This window comes from Triticum dicoccoides, chromosome 7A, assembly GCF_002162155.2.
Source record: "Triticum dicoccoides isolate Atlit2015 ecotype Zavitan chromosome 7A, WEW_v2.0, whole genome shotgun sequence".
Taxonomy (NCBI): Eukaryota; Viridiplantae; Streptophyta; class Magnoliopsida; order Poales; family Poaceae; genus Triticum; species Triticum dicoccoides.
Genome location: NC_041392.1, coordinates 107281723 through 107290374, shown reverse-complemented (window position 1 = coordinate 107290374; position 8652 = coordinate 107281723).

Sequence of the window (8652 nt, the reverse complement as noted above, 5' to 3'; positions counted from 1 at the left end):
CCTTGAACCACAGCCAAGGCTTCACCCGGAGCAGCTGGTTCGGCCTTGCGCTTCTGTTTCCGACTGGAGTTTCCTCCTCCAGCTTCGTGGGCGACTGCTTTGTGGTTGCCACTCTGGAGTCGCTCTTCCTCTTCACCATTGGCATACTTGGTGGCAATTTCCATCATCCAAGTCAGAGTCATGTTTCCTGTCCGACCGAATTTAAGATTCAACTCCCGGTACCTGACGCCTTCCTTGAAAGCACAAATTGCCTGATGATCAGACACATCTTCTACCGTGTGGTGTAGGGTGATCCATCTCTGGATATAATCCCTCAAAGTTTCATTCAGTTTCTGGACGCAACACTATAATTCTGTCAAACCTGCTGGACGTTTGCAAGTACCCTCAAACGTTCTGACAAACACTCGGGCGAGATCTTCCCAAGTATAGATGCTGCCAGGCGCCAACTGATTCAGCCATGCTCTAGCTGAGCCCTCCAACATCAGAGGAAGGTGCTTCATGGCCACTTCATCATTGCCGCCACCAATCTGGACAGCCACTCAGTAGTCTTCAAGCCAAGTGTCAGGCTTGGACTCTCCGGTGAACTTACTGACTCCAGTCGCCAACCTGAAGTTGGGGGGAATCACCGCAGCTCTGATAGCTCTGCTGAAGCACTCTGGACCAGAGACATGCACCCTGTTGCTGGTTTGCGGATCTCTGTCATGACCATCTCGGTGAGCTCTGTTTCTGTCGACCAAGCCTTGCACGAGAATAGATCTCGCATCAGAGCCTGTCTCCCTGGGGTCGACTGGAATACCTCTTCCGACACTGTGAGGGTGTCTGTCTTCATGTGGCCGAGGCACGTATGACCCACTCCTTGGAGGAGGCGTGGGCACTCGACGGCGACCGTCACGATTGGCTCGACGATCATACGCCCCTGGTTTCTATACTGATCACGCCGATCTCCACGTCCCTCACGCCTCGGGGGCGATCTCGGGCTATGGGCCTACTGAACTGTATCTGCGACCACGGATCTGCTATGGATCCTATTCCGCGACTAAGACACGACCGTATTCTGCTCTTCCGCTTCCCGGAGCAAGGCTCTTATCTGCACCAGACCTCAGCCAACTTCTGATTTTGGATCGGTGTTCGGTATACCTGAGTCAGAGGTGGAAAAAGTTGGCGTCGACTGGACTCAGGAGCACGTTGATGAGCGCGATCGTCGAGTGCGCGCTGGAGGTTCTCCAGCCGAGTGCGCTCAGCCAGATTGGCCAAGCGAGCCTGCTCCAAGGCCTGGGCCTCAGGTGTTTCTCCAACTATAGGAGTATGCAGGGCATCCATGTTCCGGCGATGAAGTTCTTCCCTCTGCTGCAAGGAGAGAGGTTTGGGGTGGTACTCCTCGTGAATGCGCGACGGATCACCGTTCCCGTCACCTCTGTCTTCACGATTGAAGCCAGGAGGACTGCGTGGTCCATTGAGCATCAGGACTTCCGCTGCCGAGTCACTGCTGCCGCACTCGGATGCGGTCTCTACGGAGCCAGTCGACAGATCGAACAGGCCATAGAGAGACTCGTTGGGATTGATCGCCGCGACTTGAGGGGTGGCCGACTGGCGGGCCACCGCATGCTTCACCCACCGCTGAAGCCTTGACCAACCGGTGCGCTTGCTCCGGCGGGTCGCAGGGAGGGGGAAAGCTGCTGGAGTCGACTGGTACTGGGTCGGCGGTTGCTGCAGGAGGACGCCGCGGACGCACGCATGAAAGTGCGTCGCCCCACGGGCGAGGAGCGCGTCGGCGTCGAGTGGTGCCTCCTGAAGCCAAGCGGAGTCGTCGGCGACAGACACGAGCGCGCCGAGATGGATCTCACGGCCCTCAGCCAAACCTCCGCCTGGAACCATGATGATGGGGATCGGAAAAATTGCAACTTCTCCAATAATTCGCTAAGACACCTGCCCCATGGTGGGCGCCAACTGTCGTGGTTCTAAGACTGACAGTAGAATAGGGGGGGGGGGTAGGAATGTAGAGGCAAGATCCTAGCTATGGAGGAGTTGTACACACGAGTTTACGGGTTCAGGCCCTTCTCGGAGGAAGTAACAGCCCTACGTCTCGGAGCCCAGAGGCGGTCGACTGAATATATGTGTGTCAATTACAGAAAGTGCGAACCCCTGTCCCAGAGGAGGGGGGTGGCTTATATAGAGTGCGCCAGGACCCCAGCTCCCCTCTGTTACACAGGGTTCAATGCTCATAAAGGAAAGGCATTACTGGTAACGTCTACAGTAAAGTGTTATAAATGCCCATAAAGCTATGGTTTAAGTCCTGACCGTTGTAGAGTGGAGAGTTTCTCATCTTCTGGTGGTCGAGTGTCTTCAAGGTGGTCGAGTGAGCACATCTTCACGGTCGAGTGGATGATGGTTTTTCTCCGACTGCTTCTGATTCTCTGTAGATATGTCCTTGGGGAGGGTATGTTGGACAGGTCCATGACCCTACCCTAGGTACATAGCTTCATCAGCAGGTCGTCAAGACCACGGACACGGTTAGACGAGTCCGGCGCTCCATCATACATGTATAAGATTTGTTTTAAAACCCTCATAAAGCGATACCATGGGCTTCCCGCGTGTAATCAGGGCCAGCCCGGCTCAACTAGGCTTCTCTGGAATTCTGATAACCCATTCTTCTTTTTGGCACGACAACCTTCATCTAAGTTCTTTCCTTTTTGTAGGTTACAATCGTGCTACACCCGTCCAGGACACGGCACAACGGAGATACAGGCGGAGACGTGCAGCAGGGACCCGCCAAAAGGTTTCTATTTAGATTAAGGCCCTACGTAAACCTTTTTTACTGTCTCTTGTTGATCACATCCTCCAGATACTCCACACAACCGAGAAGGATGCCGGCGTTATTGGCATGTGGCCACGCCAGGATTTTGCACGTACCTGGACACTTGGGGTTTCTTATAAAGGGCATTGTTTAGCCCGGTATATGTTATAAAGACCAAAAACCTTAGGGAGTGTTCGGCGTCGCGAGTTTGGCCCTATATGCATCAGCTCTGAATCATGTCTTTGGTCAAATGTTGGGTTTGCCCGGCTCCCATGTTTTGGTACCTTACGTTCCGTTATATCGGCTAAGGTAGCACTAGGAGAACTACTGCGATTGTGCCCTGGTTCGTCCGGATGAGCACCTCAGTAGAGAAAGCCGAAAACTGACTGTCATGATATAGCGAGAGACTGGTCAACCACTCGATGCGGAATCTTTGGGATTCCTCCGCATTAACGAAGGGCCGTTTCCCGGTCATGTACGTACGCGCACCATATTCAGAAGAGCGCAAAAGTACCAGGGGCTATATAGTAGCCCCACTGTCAAACTCCTATGGCTAAGTGAAAGTGTTAAAGCAATATAGCCCGATTGCCTTGTTCGCTACGCTATCACCTCCTTAACGGACCAAGACGTTGGATCAAGTGTGGATATGCATCTTTTGCGAACACCCCTGCATTATATGCGTGGGGGCGGAAGCCGACGACTGCAAACTTTCAGGTTATATACATATATACTTAAACGACCGCACTGGAGGCATCATAGTACTTTTGGGCAAAAGTATAAATACAACCTTGATTAATTCAGAAACACATTGTTTGTACAATGGGACTACATGTCACTAGAAAATAATATTCTTCGAGCACTGAGCCTCTATCGAGCGAGCGCCTTCAAGGACTTCTTCAAAGTAGTGCTCGGTAGCCACTCGGCCTATGGTCGAACCCTGTGCCGCAACAGTGGTGGCCTCCATCTCTGTCCAGTATGTTTTGACATGGGCTAGGGCCATCCATGCACCTTCTATGCATGCTGATCTCTTTATAGCATTGATGCGTGGCACAGCTTCAAGGAATTGCTGCACTAAGCTAAAGTAGCTACTCGGCCTTGGCCCTTCCGGCTACAAGTGATCCACAACGGACCTCATGGCAAGTCCGGACAACCTATGGAGCTTGGCCCAACCAGTCAATCGCTCATTCAGCAGCAGCGGACGGACTAGAGTGTGAAACTGTGACCAGAACAGCTTCTCCACTTCGGGACCTTTCTGATCCTTGAAGTACTCGGCTGCATCAGCAGCACTTGCAGCCAAATCCATGTACTTGTCCTCAGAACTCCATAGCCGGTCTAGAGGAGCATACTTCGGATCTCCGAACTTAGTCCGCAACAAGAATGGCTTCCCAGACACGATATCTGCAGCTTGATTCAGCTCTTCCTTCGTCGCTCTAATTTTGGAGCGGTCTTCCTTGGCAGCCACCCGGGCCTTCTCCAGGTCCGTCGCTTTCGCCCGGTCTTTTTCTTCAAGAAGCCGGTAACGGTCAGCAGCATCTTTTAATTCTACAACCATGTTGGCTATTTTTCCTTGCTCTCGCAATGCGCAGCCTGTTCGGCCCTTAACTCTTCGTCCGCCTTTAAAGCGGCCGCATTGCTACTCCTCGCTTGCTCCTTGGCTCGGGCAAGCTCCGCCCGAAGGGTCTCCACGGTGGCAACGCCATCTGCAGTCACAACATATTAAAGATACTGGCATCATGCTGCTCTTACTATGTGACGATCACCGGAAAAATCACTCACCCTGTGCCTCGTCAAGCCGCTTGCTAACAAGCACGATGTCGGCATCTGCCGCATCCAACTACCGCTTTAGTTCGGCAAACCCATCAGTCCGGCTAGCCACCGGAGCTTCAACCACCTGCACATAAAGGCGGTCTGGTTATTACCTGGGACTATGATCCTCTATTTGCCGCCGTTCTCGACGACAACCAGAGTCTCAGGGGCTACTATCTGCATGGGCATACCTAACGTATGCGGTACTGTTAAAGGCATACATTATTTCACGTACCTCGAAGCCTTTCAGCAGACTCATAAAAGCTTCATGCAAACCGCTTTTGGCAGATGAAATCCTTTCAATTACCGTACCCATTAGCATACGATGTGCTTCCGAGACGACAGCTTGCCCCAGAAGATCCTTCATCACGTCCGACCACACACTATACGGACCCTTGCTATCGCTCTCCTCAGGAGTCGGATACTGGGGATGCCGGGTAGCCAAAGGGCTATCTTCAGGCGATATTGGATCCGGAGATACCCTTCACGACGAAAGTTCAAGGTCGCCCGCTTCTTGAGCTGGGGAGTCGGGGGAAGGCGTATCGCTCTCCATCATCTCCGGAAGAAGATCCCCTGAAGATGAACTCTATCGAGAAGAGCTGCGATCCGGACTACAATTTACAAGCATCGGTAATTGTCTTCGGAAGTAAGATAGGATATCTTCACTATTAAGTACTTTTTGGTTACTTACAGCTCGGTAGAGGGCTGATCCCCGCGCGGACATTGTGCGGCAAGTATACCCTCCAAGGCAGGACCCTCTGGCGGAGATTTTTTCTCTCGTTTGAAAACCTTAGTTTCCGGATTTTCAGAGGTAGTCCTCTTCCTTCCCCGGGGAGGGAGAATGTCAGATTCTTCCCCTTGGTTACCCTCCCTCGCGGAGGCGCTCATTCCTTTGATTGGAATAGGTAGCGATGGAGGCCCGCTTTCTCCCTCTTTATTCCCCCTTCATCTTCCTTTGAGGGCACTAGATGAGGTGCTGGCTCGAGCATCTTTTCCAGCACCGGATTGTCCAAGCCTTTAGGAAGAGGGGCCGAACATCGGATCATCTTCGCCTTTGCTATCCAGTCCTGATCAAAGAGCGATTTGTCAGAATGATATTATGATAAACAAAAGGACAGTGTGTTCGGCCAGGGGATTACTTACTTGGGCAGCGGGGAGGTTGCAGCTCAGGCCCATGTCCTTGGTAGTGTCCGGACACTCTATTTGGGGTCCGAAGAACGATTTGTACATCTCCTCATGCGTCATGCCGATGAAATGCTGAATAGTGCGCGGTCCTTCCGGGTTGAATTCCCACATGCAGAGGGGCCGGCGTTTACAAGTCTGGACTTGACGAACCAGCATAACTTGCATTACCATAACCAGACTGAAATCTCCCTCGAAGAGATCTCGGATACGGCTCTGCAGTATTGGCACGTCCTTGGCTGGACCCCAGCTCAGCCCCCTACTGATCCTTGACATCAGTTGTGGTGGGGGGCCTGAGCGAAAGGGGAGTGCAGCTACCCATTTGGCACTTCGGGGAGCTGTGACGTAAAACCACTCCCGTTGACACAATCCGGACACCTCTGGAAAGGAACCCTTTGGCCATGGAGCGTCAGCAATTTTGCTTATTAAAGCACCTCTGCACCCTGCGTACTGCCCCTCGACCATCTTCGGCTTCACACCGAAGGTCTTGAGCCACAGGCCGAAGTGAGGGGTAATGCGGAGGAAGGCCTCACACACGACAATAAATGACGAGATGTGAAGAAGGGAATCCGGGGCCAGATCATGAAAATCCAGCCCGCAATAGAACATAAGACCCCTAACAAAGGGATCTAGAGTGAGGCCTAGTCCTCGAAGGAAGTGGGAGACGAACACAACTCTCTCATTGGGTTCGGGAGTAGGGACGACCTGCCCTCGGGCGGGCAGCCTATGCGAAATTTCGGCGGTCAGATATCTGGCCACCCTCAACTTCTTGATGTCCTCCTTCGTGATGCAGGAAGGCACCCACCAGCCTTGAAGGCTGGATCCGGACATGATTGAAGGTCCGAAGCACCTGACCTGAGCTTTGGGTGTTAGAACTCGAGGCGAGGGAAGGATTCGGTTGAGCACAGGAGGGAAAAAGAAAAAGCCTTGTCCTTTTATAAAGGGGATGAATATCAGGCGTCCTCCTCGTGTCCGTTCGAGACTTACCTAAGATCTAGGAGTCATACCAACAGGCACGGTTGGGTTACCCACGTTTGTATTGATGAGAATCCCGTGATAAGGGGAACACGATCTCTGCTTTGACAAGACGTATCAAAAAATCGCCTTGCGTTATGTGCGGGGCTGGTTAAAGAAAAATGGTTCTAATAATTACCGGGTCGTGGCGTGATGTCATGCTGCCAAAACACGTCAGCAGATTAGATTTGTGGAAATATTATTCTCTCTATGGTGGTATGTGGAACTTATTTTGCAGGGTCGGACACTATCCTTGTATTCAAACTCTTTCGTGGTGTATTCGGAGGAGGAACCCGCCTTGCAATGCCGAAGACAACACTGCGCGCCGGACTCATCGTCATTGAAGCCTGGTTCAGGGGCTACTGAGGGAGTCCTGGATTAGGGGGTCTCCGGACAGCCGGACTATATCCTTTGGCCGGACTGTTGGACTATGAAGATACAAGATTGAAGACTTCGTCCCATGTCCGGATGGGACTCTACTTGGCATGGAAGGCAAGCTAGACAATACGGATATGGATATCTCCTCCTTTGTAACCGACCTTGTGTAACCCTGTCCTCCTCCGGTGTCTATATAAACCGGAGGGTTTTAGTCCGTAGGACAACATACAATCATACCATAGGCTAGCTTCTAGGGTTTAGCCTCTCTGATCTCGTGGTAGATTAATGACCCACAAGTATAGGGGATCTATCGTAGTCCTTTCGATAAGTAAGAGTGTCGAACCCAACGAGGAGCAGAAAGAAATGATAAGCGGTTTTCAGCAAGGTATTCTCTGCAAGTATTGAAATAAGTGGTAACAGACAGTTTTGTGATAAGATAATTTGTAACGAGCAACATGTAACAAAAGTAAATAAAGTGCAGCAAGGTGGCCAATCCTTTTTGTAGCAAAGCACAAGCCTGGACAAACTCTTATATAAGGGAAAGCGCTCCCGAGGACACATGGGAGTATCATCAAGCTAGTTTTCATCACGTTCATATGATTTGCATTCGGTACTTTTGATAATTTGACATGTGGGTCGACCGGTGCTTGGGTGCTGTTCTTACTTGAACAAGCATCCCACTTATGATTGACCTCTATTGCAAGCATCCGCAAATACAACAAAAGTATTAAGGTAAACCTAACCATAGCATGAAACATATGGATCCAAATCAGCCCCTTACGAAGCAACGCATAAACTAGGGTTTAAGCTTCTATCACTCTAGCAACCCATCATCTACTTATTACTTCCCAATGCCTTCCTCTAGGCCCAAATAATGGTGAAGTGTTATGTAGTCGACGTTCACATAACATCACTAGAGGCTAGACAACATACATCTCATCAAAATATCGAACGAATACCAAATTCAAATGACTACTAATAGCAAGACTTCTCCCATGTCCTCAGGAACAAAAGTAACTACTCACAAATCATATTCATGTTCATAATCAGAGGGGTAATAATATGCATAAAGGATCTGAACATATGATCTTCCACCAATTAAACCAACTAGCATCAACTACAAGGAGTAATTAACACTACTAGCAACCTACTAGCACCAATCCCGAACTTGGGGACAAGAATTGGATACAAGAGATGAACTAGGGTTTTCAGATGAGATGGTGCTGATGAAGATGTTGATGGAGATTGCCCTCTCCCATGAGAGGAGCGTTGGTCTTGACGATGGCGATGATTTCCCCCTCCGGGAGGGAAGTTTCCCCGGCAGAACAGCTCTGCCGGAGCTCTAGATTGGATCCGCCAAGGTTCCGCCTCGTGGCGGTGGAGTTTCGTCCTAAAAGGTTGCTTTTTTAGTTTTTTTCTCGACGAAAGACTTCATATAGGAGAAGATGGCCATCGGAGAGCCACCAGGGGGCCCACGA